This window comes from Stegodyphus dumicola, chromosome 10 (assembly GCF_044657685.1).
Source record: "Stegodyphus dumicola isolate Sdum_Otavi_A_Nest chromosome 10, ASM4465768v1".
Lineage (NCBI taxonomy): Eukaryota > Metazoa > Arthropoda > Arachnida > Araneae > Eresidae > Stegodyphus > Stegodyphus dumicola.
In genome coordinates, this window is record NC_140777.1 from 12,583,292 (window position 1) to 12,599,349 (window position 16,058).

Consider the following 16,058-nt stretch of genomic DNA (forward strand, 5'->3'; position numbering starts at 1 on the left):
CTCAAAATATCTTCATTAAAAATTGAAAACAGACACATGACTTTTTTGTACGAAATATTAAACCCCTTTTTCCTGCATTTCATTTAAACTTATTTCCTCGAATTTCATTAGACATATATTTCTCTTTTAGTTTATTTCTCACTTAATTAATTGAATGAGATGCAAAAATACATAAAAACTCAAAATATCTTCATTAAAAATTGAAAAATGACACATGACTTTTTTGTACGAAATATTAAACCCCTTTTTCCTGCATTTCATTTAAACTTATTTCCTCGAATTTCATTAGACATATATTTCTCATTTAGTTTATTTCTCACTTAATTAATTGAATGAGAGGCAAAAATACATAAAAACTCAAAATATCTTCATTAAAAATTGAAAAATGACACATGACTTTTTTGTACGAAATATTAAACCCCTTTTTCCTGCATTTCATTTAAACTTATTTCCTCGAATTTCATTAGACATATATTTCTCTTTTAGTTTATTTCTCACTTAATTAACTGAATGAGAGGCAAAAATACATAAAAACTCAAAATATCTTCATTAAAAATTGAAAACTGACACATGACTTTTTTGTACGAAATATTAAACCCCTTTTTCCTGCATTTCATTTAAACTTATTTCCTCGAATTTCATTAGACATATATTTCTCATTTAGTTTATTTCTCACTTGATTAATTGAATGAGAGGCAAAAATACATAAAAACTCAAAATATCTTCATTAAAAATTGAAAAATGACACATGACTTTTTTGTACGAAATATTAAACCCCTTTTTCCTGCATTTCATTTAAACTTATTTCCTCGAATTTCATTAGACATATATTTCTCAATTAGTTTATTTCTCACTTAATTAATTGAATGAGAGGCAAAAATACATAAAAACTCAAAATATCTTCATTAAAAATTGAAAAATGACACATGACTTTTTTGTACGAAATATTAAACCCCTTTTTCCTGCATTTCATTTAAACTTATTTCCTCGAATTTCATTAGACATATATTTCTCATTTAGTTTATTTCTCACTTGATTAATTGAATGAGAGGCAAAAATACATAAAAACTCAAAATATCTTCATTAAAAATTGAAAAATGACACATGACTTTTTTGTACGAAATATTAAACCCCTTTTTCCTGCATTTCATTTAAACTTATTTCCTCGAATTTCATTAGACATATATTTCTCATTTAGTTTATTTCTCACTTGATTAATTGAATGAGAGGCAAAAATACATAAAAACTCAAAATATCTTCATTAAAAATTGAAAACAGACACATGACTTTTTTGTACGAAATATTAAACCCCTTTTTCCTGCATTTCATTTAAACTTATTTCCTCGAATTTCATTAGACATATATTTCTCTTTTAGTTTATTTCTCACTTAATTAATTGAATGAGATGCAAAAATACATAAAAACTCAAAATATCTTCATTAAAAATTGAAAAATGACACATGACTTTTTTGTACGAAATATTAAACCCCTTTTTCCTGCATTTCATTTAAACTTATTTCCTCGAATTTCATTAGACATACATTTCTCATTTAGTTTATTTCTCACTTGATTAATTGAATGAGAGGCAAAAATACATAAAAACTCAAAATATCTTCATTAAAAATTGAAAAATGACACATGACTTTTTTGCACGAAATATTAAACCCCTTTTTCCTGCATTTCATTTAAACTTATTTCCTCGAATTTCATTAGACATATATTTCTCATTTAGTTTATTTCTCACTTTATTAATTGAATGAGAGGCAAAAATACATAAAAACTCAAAATATCTTCATTAATAATTGAAAAATGACACATGACTTTTTTGTACGAGATATTAAACCCCTTTTTCCTGCATCTTATTTAAACTTATTTCCTCGAATTTCATTAGACATATATTTCTCTTTTAGTTTATTTCTCACTTAATTAATTGAATGAGAGGCAAAAATACATAAAAACTCAAAATATCTTCATTTAAAATTGAAAAATGACACATGACATTTTTGTACGAAATATTAAACCCCTTTTTCCTGCATTTCATTTAAACTTATTTCCTCGAATTTCATTAGACATATATTTCTCATTTAGTTTATTTCTCACTTGATTAATTGAATGAGAGGCAAAAATACATAAAAACTCAAAATATCTTCATTAAAAATTGAAAAATGACACATGACTTTTTTGTACGAAATATTAAACCCCTTTTTCCTGCATTTCATTTAAACTTATTTCCTCGAATTTCATTAGAAATATATTTCACATTTAGTTTATTTCTCAATTGATTAATTGAATGAGAGGCAAAAATACATAAAAACTCAAAATATCTTCATTAAAAATTGAAAAATGACACATGACTTTTTTGTACGAAATATTAAACCCCTTTTTCCTGCATTTCATTTAAACTTATTTCCTCGAATTTCATTAGACATATATTTCTCATTTAGTTTATTTCTCACTTGATTAATTGAATGAGAGGCAAAAATACATAAAAACTCAAAATATCTTCATTAAAAATTGAAAACTGACACATGACTTTTTTGTACGAAATATTAAACCCCTTTTTCCTGCATTTCATTTAAACTTATTTCCTCGAATTTCATTAGACATATATTTCTCTTTTAGTTTATTTCTCACTTAATTAACTGAATGAGAGGCAAAAATACATAAAAACTCAAAATATCTTCATTAAAAATTGAAAACTGACACATGACTTTTTTGTACGAAATATTAAACCCCTTTTTCCTGCATTTCATTTAAACTTATTTCCTCGAATTTCATTAGACATATATTTCTCATTTAGTTTATTTCTCACTTGATTAATTGAATGAGAGGCAAAAATACATAAAAACTCAAAATATCTTCATTAAAAATTGAAAAATGACACATGACTTTTTTGTACGAAATATTAAACCCCTTTTTCCTGCATTTCATTTAAACTTATTTCCTCGAATTTCATTAGACTTATATTTCTCATTTAGTTTATTTCTCACTTGATTAATTGAATGAGAGGCAAAAATACATAAAAACTCAAAATATCTTCATTAAAAATTGAAAACAGACACATGACTTTTTTGTACGAAATATTAAACCCCTTTTTCCTGCATTTCATTTAAACTTATTTCCTCGAATTTCATTAGACATATATTTCTCTTTTAGTTTATTTCTCACTTAATTAATTGAATGAGATGCAAAAATACATAAAAACTCAAAATATCTTCATTAAAAATTGAAAAATGACACATGACTTTTTTGTACGAAATATTAAACCCCTTTTTCCTGCATTTCATTTAAACTTATTTCCTCGAATTTCATTAGACATATATTTCTCATTTAGTTTATTTCTCACTTAATTAATTGAATGAGAGGCAAAAATACATAAAAACTCAAAATATCTTCATTAAAAATTGAAAAATGACACATGACTTTTTTGTACGAAATATTAAACCCCTTTTTCCTGCATTTCATTTAAACTTATTTCCTCGAATTTCATTAGACATATATTTCTCTTTTAGTTTATTTCTCACTTAATTAACTGAATGAGAGGCAAAAATACATAAAAACTCAAAATATCTTCATTAAAAATTGAAAACTGACACATGACTTTTTTGTACGAAATATTAAACCCCTTTTTCCTGCATTTCATTTAAACTTATTTCCTCGAATTTCATTAGACATATATTTCTCATTTAGTTTATTTCTCACTTGATTAATTGAATGAGAGGCAAAAATACATAAAAACTCAAAATATCTTCATTAAAAATTGAAAAATGACACATGACTTTTTTGTACGAAATATTAAACCCCTTTTTCCTGCATTTCATTTAAACTTATTTCCTCGAATTTCATTAGACATATATTTCTCAATTAGTTTATTTCTCACTTAATTAATTGAATGAGAGGCAAAAATACATAAAAACTCAAAATATCTTCATTAAAAATTGAAAAATGACACATGACTTTTTTGTACGAAATATTAAACCCCTTTTTCCTGCATTTCATTTAAACTTATTTCCTCGAATTTCATTAGACATATATTTCTCATTTAGTTTATTTCTCACTTGATTAATTGAATGAGAGGCAAAAATACATAAAAACTCAAAATATCTTCATTAAAAATTGAAAAATGACACATGACTTTTTTGTACGAAATATTAAACCCCTTTTTCCTGCATTTCATTTAAACTTATTTCCTCGAATTTCATTAGACATATATTTCTCATTTAGTTTATTTCTCACTTGATTAATTGAATGAGAGGCAAAAATACATAAAAACTCAAAATATCTTCATTAAAAATTGAAAACTGACACATGACTTTTTTGTACGAAATATTAAACCCCTTTTTCCTGCATTTCATTTAAACTTATTTCCTCGAATTTCATTAGACATATATTTCTCATTTAGTTTATTTCTCACTTGATTAATTGAATGAGAGGCAAAAATACATAAAAACTCAAAATATCTTCATTAAAAATTGAAAAATGACACATGACTTTTTTGTACGAAATATTAAACCCCTTTTTCCTGCATTTCATTTAAACTTATTTCCTCGAATTTCATTAGACATATATTTCTCAATTAGTTTATTTCTCACTTAATTAATTGAATGAGAGGCAAAAATACATAAAAACTCAAAATATCTTCATTAAAAATTGAAAAATGACACATGACTTTTTTGTACGAAATATTAAACCCCTTTTTCCTGCATTTCATTTAAACTTATTTCCTCGAATTTCATTAGACATATATTTCTCATTTAGTTTATTTCTCACTTGATTAATTGAATGAGAGGCAAAAATACATAAAAACTCAAAATATCTTCATTAAAAATTGAAAAATGACACATGACTTTTTTGTACGAAATATTAAACCCCTTTTTCCTGCATTTCATTTAAACTTATTTCCTCGAATTTCATTAGACATATATTTCTCATTTAGTTTATTTCTCACTTGATTAATTGAATGAGAGGCAAAAATACATAAAAACTCAAAATATCTTCATTAAAAATTGAAAACAGACACATGACTTTTTTGTACGAAATATTAAACCCCTTTTTCCTGCATTTCATTTAAACTTATTTCCTCGAATTTCATTAGACATATATTTCTCTTTTAGTTTATTTCTCACTTAATTAATTGAATGAGATGCAAAAATACATAAAAACTCAAAATATCTTCATTAAAAATTGAAAAATGACACATGACTTTTTTGTACGAAATATTAAACCCCTTTTTCCTGCATTTCATTTAAACTTATTTCCTCGAATTTCATTAGACATACATTTCTCATTTAGTTTATTTCTCACTTGATTAATTGAATGAGAGGCAAAAATACATAAAAACTCAAAATATCTTCATTAAAAATTGAAAAATGACACATGACTTTTTTGCACGAAATATTAAACCCCTTTTTCCTGCATTTCATTTAAACTTATTTCCTCGAATTTCATTAGACATATATTTCTCATTTAGTTTATTTCTCACTTTATTAATTGAATGAGAGGCAAAAATACATAAAAACTCAAAATATCTTCATTAATAATTGAAAAATGACACATGACTTTTTTGTACGAGATATTAAACCCCTTTTTCCTGCATCTTATTTAAACTTATTTCCTCGAATTTCATTAGACATATATTTCTCTTTTAGTTTATTTCTCACTTAATTAATTGAATGAGAGGCAAAAATACATAAAAACTCAAAATATCTTCATTTAAAATTGAAAAATGACACATGACATTTTTGTACGAAATATTAAACCCCTTTTTCCTGCATTTCATTTAAACTTATTTCCTCGAATTTCATTAGACATATATTTCTCATTTAGTTTATTTCTCACTTGATTAATTGAATGAGAGGCAAAAATACATAAAAACTCAAAATATCTTCATTAAAAATTGAAAAATGACACATGACTTTTTTGTACGAAATATTAAACCCCTTTTTCCTGCATTTCATTTAAACTTATTTCCTCGAATTTCATTAGAAATATATTTCACATTTAGTTTATTTCTCAATTGATTAATTGAATGAGAGGCAAAAATACATAAAAACTCAAAATATCTTCATTAAAAATTGAAAAATGACACATGACTTTTTTGTACGAAATATTAAACCCCTTTTTCCTGCATTTCATTTAAACTTATTTCCTCGAATTTCATTAGACATATATTTCTCATTTAGTTTATTTCTCACTTGATTAATTGAATGAGAGGCAAAAATACATAAAAACTCAAAATATCTTCATTAAAAATTGAAAACTGACACATGACTTTTTTGTACGAAATATTAAACCCCTTTTTCCTGCATTTCATTTAAACTTATTTCCTCGAATTTCATTAGACATATATTTCTCTTTTAGTTTATTTCTCACTTAATTAATTGAATGAGAGGCAAAAATACATAAAAACTCAAAATATCTTCATTAAAAATTGAAAAATGACACATGACTTTTTTGTACGAAATATTAAACCCCTTTTTCCTGCATTTCATTTAAACTTATTTCCTCGAATTTCATTAGACATATATTTCTCATTTAGTTTATTTCTCACTTGATTAATTGAATGAGAGGCAAAAATACATAAAAACTCAAAATATCTTCATTAAAAATTGAAAAATGACACATGACTTTTTTGTACGAAATATTAAACCCCTTTTTCCTGCATTTCATTTAAACTTATTTCCTCGAATTTCATTAGACATATATTTCTCTTTTAGTTTATTTCTCACTTAATTAATTGAATGAGAGGCTAAAATACATAAAAGCTCAAAATATCTTCATTAAAAATTGAAAAATGACACATGACTTTTTTGTACGAGATATTAAACCCCTTTTTCCTGCATTTCATTTAAACTTATTTCCTCGAATTTCATTAGACATATATTTCTCTTTTAGTTTATTTCTCACTTAATTAATTGAATGAGATGCAAAAATACATAAAAACTCAAAATATCTTCATTAAAAATTGAAAAATGACACATGACTTTTTTGTACGAAATATTAAACTCCTTTTTCCTGCATTTCATTTAAACTTATTTCCTCGAATTTCATTAGACATATATTTCTCATTTAGTTTATTTCTCACTTAATTAATTGAATGAGAGGCAAAAATACATAAAAACTCAAAATATCTTCATTAAAAATTGAAAAATGACACATGACTTTTTTGTACGAAATATTAAACCCCTTTTTCCTGCATTTCATTTAAACTTATTTCCTCGAATTTCATTAGACATATATTTCTCTTTTAGTTTATTTCTCACTTAATTAACTGAATGAGAGGCAAAAATACATAAAAACTCAAAATATCTTCATTAAAAATTGAAAACTGACACATGACTTTTTTGTACGAAATATTAAACCCCTTTTTCCTGCATTTCATTTAAACTTATTTCCTCGAATTTCATTAGACATATATTTCTCATTTAGTTTATTTCTCACTTGATTAATTGAATGAGAGGCAAAAATACATAAAAACTCAAAATATCTTCATTAAAAATTGAAAAATGACACATGACTTTTTTGTACGAAATATTAAACCCCTTTTTCCTGCATTTCATTTAAACTTATTTCCTCGAATTTCATTAGACATATATTTCTCAATTAGTTTATTTCTCACTTAATTAATTGAATGAGAGGCAAAAATACATAAAAACTCAAAATATCTTCATTAAAAATTGAAAAATGACACATGACTTTTTTGTACGAAATATTAAACCCCTTTTTCCTGCATTTCATTTAAACTTATTTCCTCGAATTTCATTAGACATATATTTCTCATTTAGTTTATTTCTCACTTGATTAATTGAATGAGAGGCAAAAATACATAAAAACTCAAAATATCTTCATTAAAAATTGAAAAATGACACATGACTTTTTTGTACGAAATATTAAACCCCTTTTTCCTGCATTTCATTTAAACTTATTTCCTCGAATTTCATTAGACATATATTTCTCATTTAGTTTATTTCTCACTTGATTAATTGAATGAGAGGCAAAAATACATAAAAACTCAAAATATCTTCATTAAAAATTGAAAACAGACACATGACTTTTTTGTACGAAATATTAAACCCCTTTTTCCTGCATTTCATTTAAACTTATTTCCTCGAATTTCATTAGACATATATTTCTCTTTTAGTTTATTTCTCACTTAATTAATTGAATGAGATGCAAAAATACATAAAAACTCAAAATATCTTCATTAAAAATTGAAAAATGACACATGACTTTTTTGTACGAAATATTAAACCCCTTTTTCCTGCATTTCATTTAAACTTATTTCCTCGAATTTCATTAGACATACATTTCTCATTTAGTTTATTTCTCACTTGATTAATTGAATGAGAGGCAAAAATACATAAAAACTCAAAATATCTTCATTAAAAATTGAAAAATGACACATGACTTTTTTGCACGAAATATTAAACCCCTTTTTCCTGCATTTCATTTAAACTTATTTCCTCGAATTTCATTAGACATATATTTCTCATTTAGTTTATTTCTCACTTTATTAATTGAATGAGAGGCAAAAATACATAAAAACTCAAAATATCTTCATTAATAATTGAAAAATGACACATGACTTTTTTGTACGAGATATTAAACCCCTTTTTCCTGCATCTTATTTAAACTTATTTCCTCGAATTTCATTAGACATATATTTCTCTTTTAGTTTATTTCTCACTTAATTAATTGAATGAGAGGCAAAAATACATAAAAACTCAAAATATCTTCATTTAAAATTGAAAAATGACACATGACATTTTTGTACGAAATATTAAACCCCTTTTTCCTGCATTTCATTTAAACTTATTTCCTCGAATTTCATTAGACATATATTTCTCATTTAGTTTATTTCTCACTTGATTAATTGAATGAGAGGCAAAAATACATAAAAACTCAAAATATCTTCATTAAAAATTGAAAAATGACACATGACTTTTTTGTACGAAATATTAAACCCCTTTTTCCTGCATTTCATTTAAACTTATTTCCTCGAATTTCATTAGAAATATATTTCACATTTAGTTTATTTCTCAATTGATTAATTGAATGAGAGGCAAAAATACATAAAAACTCAAAATATCTTCATTAAAAATTGAAAAATGACACATGACTTTTTTGTACGAAATATTAAACCCCTTTTTCCTGCATTTCATTTAAACTTATTTCCTCGAATTTCATTAGACATATATTTCTCATTTAGTTTATTTCTCACTTGATTAATTGAATGAGAGGCAAAAATACATAAAAACTCAAAATATCTTCATTAAAAATTGAAAACTGACACATGACTTTTTTGTACGAAATATTAAACCCCTTTTTCCTGCATTTCATTTAAACTTATTTCCTCGAATTTCATTAGACATATATTTCTCTTTTAGTTTATTTCTCACTTAATTAATTGAATGAGAGGCAAAAATACATAAAAACTCAAAATATCTTCATTAAAAATTGAAAAATGACACATGACTTTTTTGTACGAAATATTAAACCCCTTTTTCCTGCATTTCATTTAAACTTATTTCCTCGAATTTCATTAGACATATATTTCTCATTTAGTTTATTTCTCACTTGATTAATTGAATGAGAGGCAAAAATACATAAAAACTCAAAATATCTTCATTAAAAATTGAAAAATGACACATGACTTTTTTGTACGAAATATTAAACCCCTTTTTCCTGCATTTCATTTAAACTTATTTCCTCGAATTTCATTAGACATATATTTCTCTTTTAGTTTATTTCTCACTTAATTAATTGAATGAGAGGCTAAAATACATAAAAGCTCAAAATATCTTCATTAAAAATTGAAAAATGACACATGACTTTTTTGTACGAGATATTAAACCCCTTTTTCCTGCATTTCATTTAAACTTATTTCCTCGAATTTCATTAGACATATATTTCTCTTTTAGTTTATTTCTCACTTAATTAATTGAATGAGATGCAAAAATACATAAAAACTCAAAATATCTTCATTAAAAATTGAAAAATGACACATGACTTTTTTGTACGAAATATTAAACTCCTTTTTCCTGCATTTCATTTAAACTTATTTCCTCGAATTTCATTAGACATACATTTCTCATTTAGTTTATTTCTCACTTGATTAATTGAATGAGAGGCAAAAATACATAAAAACTCAAAATATCTTCATTAAAAATTGAAAAATGACACATGACTTTTTTGCACGAAATATTAAACCCCTTTTTCCTGCATTTCATTTAAACTTATTTCCTCGAATTTCATTAGACATATATTTCTCATTTAGTTTATTTCTCACTTGATTAATTGAATGAGAGGCAAAAATACATAAAAACTCAAAATATCTTCATTAAAAATTGAAAAATGACACATGACTTTTTTGCACGAAATATTAAACCCCTTTTTCCTGCATTTCATTTAAACTTATTTCCTCGAATTTCATTAGACATACATTTCTCATTTAGTTTATTTCTCACTTGATTAATTGAATGAGAGGCAAAAATACATAAAAACTCAAAATATCTTCATTAAAAATTGAAAAATGACACATGACTTTTTTGCACGAAATATTAAACCCCTTTTTCCTGCATTTCATTTAAACTTATTTCCTCGAATTTCATTAGACATATATTTCGCATTTAGTTTATTTCTCACTTAATTAATTGAATGAGAGGCAAAAATACATAAAAACTCAAAATATCTTCATTAAAAATTGAAAAATGACACATGACTTTTTTGTACGAGATATTAAACCCCTTTTTCCTGCATTTCATTTAAACTTATTTCCTCAAATTTCATTAGAAATATATTTCTCTTTTAGTTTATTTCTCACTTAATTAATTGAATGAGAGGCAAAAATACATAAAAACTCAAAATATCTTCATTTAAATTTGAAAAATAACACATGACTTTTTTGTACGAAATATTAAACCCCTTTTTCCTGCATTTCATTTAAACTTATTTCCTCGAATTTCATTAGACATATATTTCTGATTTAGTTTATTTCTCACTTGATTAATTGAATGAGAGGCAAAAATACATAAAAACTCAAAATATCTTCATTAAAAATTGAAAAATGACACATGACTTTTTTGTACGAAATATTAAACCCCTTTTTCCTGCATTTCATTTAAACTTATTTCCTCGAATTTCATTAGACATGTATTTCTCATTTAGTTTATTTCTCACTTGATTAATTGAATGAGAGGCAAAAATACATAAAAACTCAAAATATCTTCATTAAAAATTGAAAAATGACACATGACTTTTTTGTACGAAATATTAAACCCCTTTTTCCTGCATTTCATTTAAACTTATTTCCTCGAATTTCATTAGACATATATTTCTCATTTAGTTTATTTCTCACTTGATTAATTGAATGAGAGGCAAAAATACATAAAAACTCAAAATATCTTCATTAAAAATTGAAATCTGACACATGACTTTTTTGTACGAAATATTAAACCCCTTTTTCCTGCATTTCATTTAAACTTATTTCCTCGAATTTCATTAGACATATATTTCTCTTTTAGTTTATTTCTCACTTAATTAATTGAATGAGCAGCAAAAATACATAAAAACTCAAAATATCTTCATTAAAAATTGAAAAATGACACATGACTTTTTTGTACGAAATATTAAACCCCTTTTTCCTGCATTTCATTTAAACTTATTTCCTCGAATTTCATTAGACATATATTTCTCATTTAGTTTATTTCTCACTTGATTAATTGAATGAGAGGCAAAAATACATAAAAACTCAAAATACCTTCATTAAAAATTGAAAAATGACACATGACTTTTTTGTACGAAATATTAAACCCCTTTTTCCTGCATTTCATTTAAACTTATTTCCTCGAATTTCATTAGACATATATTTCTCTTTTAGTTTATTTCTCACTTAATTAATTGAATGAGAGGCAAAAATACATAAAAACTCAAAATATCTTCATTTAAAATTGAAAAATGACACATGACTTTTTTGTACGAAATATTAAACCCCTTTTTCCTGCATTTCATTTAAACTTATTTCCTCGAATTTCATTAGACATATATTTCTCATTTAGTTTATTTCTCACTTGATTAATTGAATGAGAGGCAAAAATACATAAAAACTCAAAATATCTTCATTAAAAATTGAAAAATGACACATGACTTTTTTGTACGAAATATTAAACCCCTTTTTCCTGCATTTCATTTAAACTTATTTCCTCGAATTTCATTAGACATATATTTCTCATTTAGTTTATTTCTCACTTGATTAATTGAATGAGAGGCAAAAATACATAAAAACTCAAAATACCTTCATTAAAAATTGAAAAATGACACATGACTTTTTTGTACGAAATATTAAACCCCTTTTTCCTGCATTTCATTTAAACTTATTTCCTCGAATTTCATTAGACATATATTTCTCTTTTAGTTTATTTCTCACTTAATTAATTGAATGAGAGGCAAAAATACATAAAAACTCAAAATATCTTCATTTAAAATTGAAAAATGACACATGACTTTTTTGTACGAAATATTAAACCCCTTTTTCCTGCATTTCATTTAAACTTATTTCCTCGAATTTCATTAGACATATATTTCTCATTTAGTTTATTTCTCACTTGATTAATTGAATGAGAGGCAAAAATACATAAAAACTCAAAATATCTTCATTAAAAATTGAAAAATGACACATGACTTTTTTGTACGAAATATTAAACCCCTTTTTCCTGCATTTCATTTAAACTTATTTCCTCGAATTTCATTAGACATATATTTCTCATTTAGTTTATTTCTCACTTGATTAATTGAATGAGAGGCAAAAATACATAAAAACTCAAAATATCTTCATTAAAAATTGAAAACAGACACATGACTTTTTTGTACGAAATATTAAACCCCTTTTTCCTGCATTTCATTTAAACTTATTTCCTCGAATTTCATTAGACATATATTTCTCATTTAGTTTATTTCTCACTTAATTAATTGAATGGGAGGCAAAAATACATAAAAACTCAAAATATCTTCATTAAAAATTGAAAAATGACACATGACTTTTTTGTACGAAATATTAAACCCCTTTTTCCTGCATTTCATTTAAACTTATTTCCTCGAATTTCATTAGACATATATTTCTCATTTAGTTTATTTCTCACTTGATTAATTGAATGAGAGGCAAAAATACATAAAAACTCAAAATATCTTCATTAAAAATTGAAAACTGACACATGACTTTTTTGTACGAAATATTAAACCCCTTTTTCCTGCATTTCATTTAAACTTATTTCCTCGAATTTCATTAGACATATATTTCTCTTTTAGTTTATTTCTCACTTAATTAATTGAATGAGATGCAAAAATACATAAAAACTCAAAATATCTTCATTAAAAATTGAAAAATGACACATGACTTTTTTGTACGAAATATTAAACCCCTTTTTCCTGCATTTCATTTAAACTTATTTCCTCGAATTTCATTAGACATATATTTCTCATTTAGTTTATTTCTCACTTGATTAATTGAATGAGAGGCAAAAATACATAAAAACTCAAAATATCTTCATTAAAAATTGAAAAATGACACATGACTTTTTTGTACGAAATATTAAACCCCTTTTTCCTGCATTTCATTTAAACTTATTTCCTCGAATTTCATTAGACATATATTTCTCATTTAGTTTATTTCTCACTTGATTAATTGAATGAGAGGCAAAAATACATAAAAACTCAAAATATCTTCATTAAAAATTGAAAACAGACACATGACTTTTTTGTACGAAATATTAAACCCCTTTTTCCTGCATTTCATTTAAACTTATTTCCTCGAATTTCATTAGACATATATTTCTCATTTAGTTTATTTCTCACTTAATTAATTGAATGGGAGGCAAAAATACATAAAAACTCAAAATATCTTCATTAAAAATTGAAAAATGACACATGACTTTTTTGTACGAAATATTAAACCCCTTTTTCCTGCATTTCATTTAAACTTATTTCCTCGAATTTCATTAGACATATATTTCTCATTTAGTTTATTTCTCACTTAATTAATTGAATGGGAGGCAAAAATACATAAAAACTCAAAATATCTTCATTTAAAATTGAAAAATGACACATGACTTTTTTGTATGAAATATTAAACCCCTTTTTCCTGCATTTCATTTAAACTTATTTGCTCGAATTTCATTAGACATATATTTCTCATTTAGTTTATTTCTCACTTGATTAATTGAATGAGAGGCAAAAATACATAAAAACTCAAAATATCTTCATTAAAAATTGAAAAATGACACATGACTTTTTTGTACGAAATATTAAACCCCTTTTTCCTGCATTTCATTTAAACTTATTTCCTCGAATTTCATTAGACATATATTTCTCATTTAGTTTATTTCTCACTTGATTAATTGAATGAGAGGCAAAAATACATAAAAACTCAAAATATCTTCATTAAAAATTGAAAACTGACACATGACTTTTTTGTACGAAATATTAAACCCCTTTTTCCTGCATTTCATTTAAACTTATTTCCTCGAATTTCATTAGACATATATTTCTCTTTTAGTTTATTTCTCACTTAATTAATTGAATGAGATGCAAAAATACATAAAAACTCAAAATATCTTCATTAAAAATTGAAAAATGACACATGACTTTTTTGTACGAAATATTAAACCCCTTTTTCCTGCATTTCATTTAAACTTATTTCCTCGAATTTCATTAGACATACATTTCTCATTTAGTTTATTTCTCACTTGATTAACTGAATGAGAGGCAAAAATACATAAAAACTCAAAATATCTTCATTTAAAATTGAAAAATGACACATGACTTTTTTGTATGAAATATTAAACCCCTTTTTCCTGCATTTCATTTAAACTTATTTCCTCGAATTTCATTAGACATATATTTCTCATTTAGTTTATTTCTCACTTGATTAATTGAATGTGAGGCAAAAATACATAAAAACTCAAAATATCTTCATTAAAAATTGAAAACTGACACATGACTTTTTTGTACGAAATATTAAACCCCTTTTTCCTGCATTTCATTTAAACTTATTTCCTCGAATTTCATTAGACATATATTTCTCATTTAGTTTATTTCTCACTTAATTTATTGAATGAGAGGCAAAAATACATAAAAACTCAAAATATCTTCATTAAAAATTGAAAAATGACACATGACTTTTTTGTACGAAATATTAAACCCCTTTTTCCTGCATTTCATTTAAACTTATTTCCTCGAATTTCATTAGACATATATTTCTCATTTAGTTTATTTCTCACTTGATTAATTGAATGAGAGGCAAAAATACATAAAAACTCAAAATATCTTCATTAAAAATTGAAAACTGACACATGACTTTTTTGTACGAAATATTAAACCCCTTTTTCCTGCATTTCATTTAAACTTATTTCCTCGAATTTCATTAGACATATATTTCTCATTTAGTTTATTTCTCACTTGATTAATTGAATGAGAGGCAAAAATACATAAAAACTCAAAATATCTTCATTAAAAATTGAAAAATATAGAAAAACATAAAAGACCAAATGCAGGTAACGGAGGACGGGGACGCCTGGTGTTTAACAGAGGTAAACAGGCATATGTCCCGTGCCCTCCACTATCTAGAGGGAGCAATGCCCTGTATCCCCAAGAGGCCGCATCGGGAGTTTATTGAATTATTTAAGTGAGTTCAAATTCTCTCGGTCCAAGTCAGTTAAATTTGACTTAAATACGTACCATTCTCTTTCTAATTTGCATTTAAAGCGATTCTAAAAATTCATTCTGGTACGGAGTTGTAAGCTGAAGCTAGGTGAGATAAGAAAGACACACTAACTTAAGATTACTGTTATAAAATGAAAATATACCTTATAAGATCATAAAACAAATTCCAAATTAGGGCTTTCTGATGCCCATATTCGGGTGGAGGATTATGTTATTTAAAATTTGATTTTTCTAGGTACCGTTGTTTTATCGCAATGCGAGAGACTTGCATACATTTATGCAGATTTTTCGTATTTCGTTCCATTAAAAGTAATGCAGGGTACTAACACTTGGTGCCAACAATT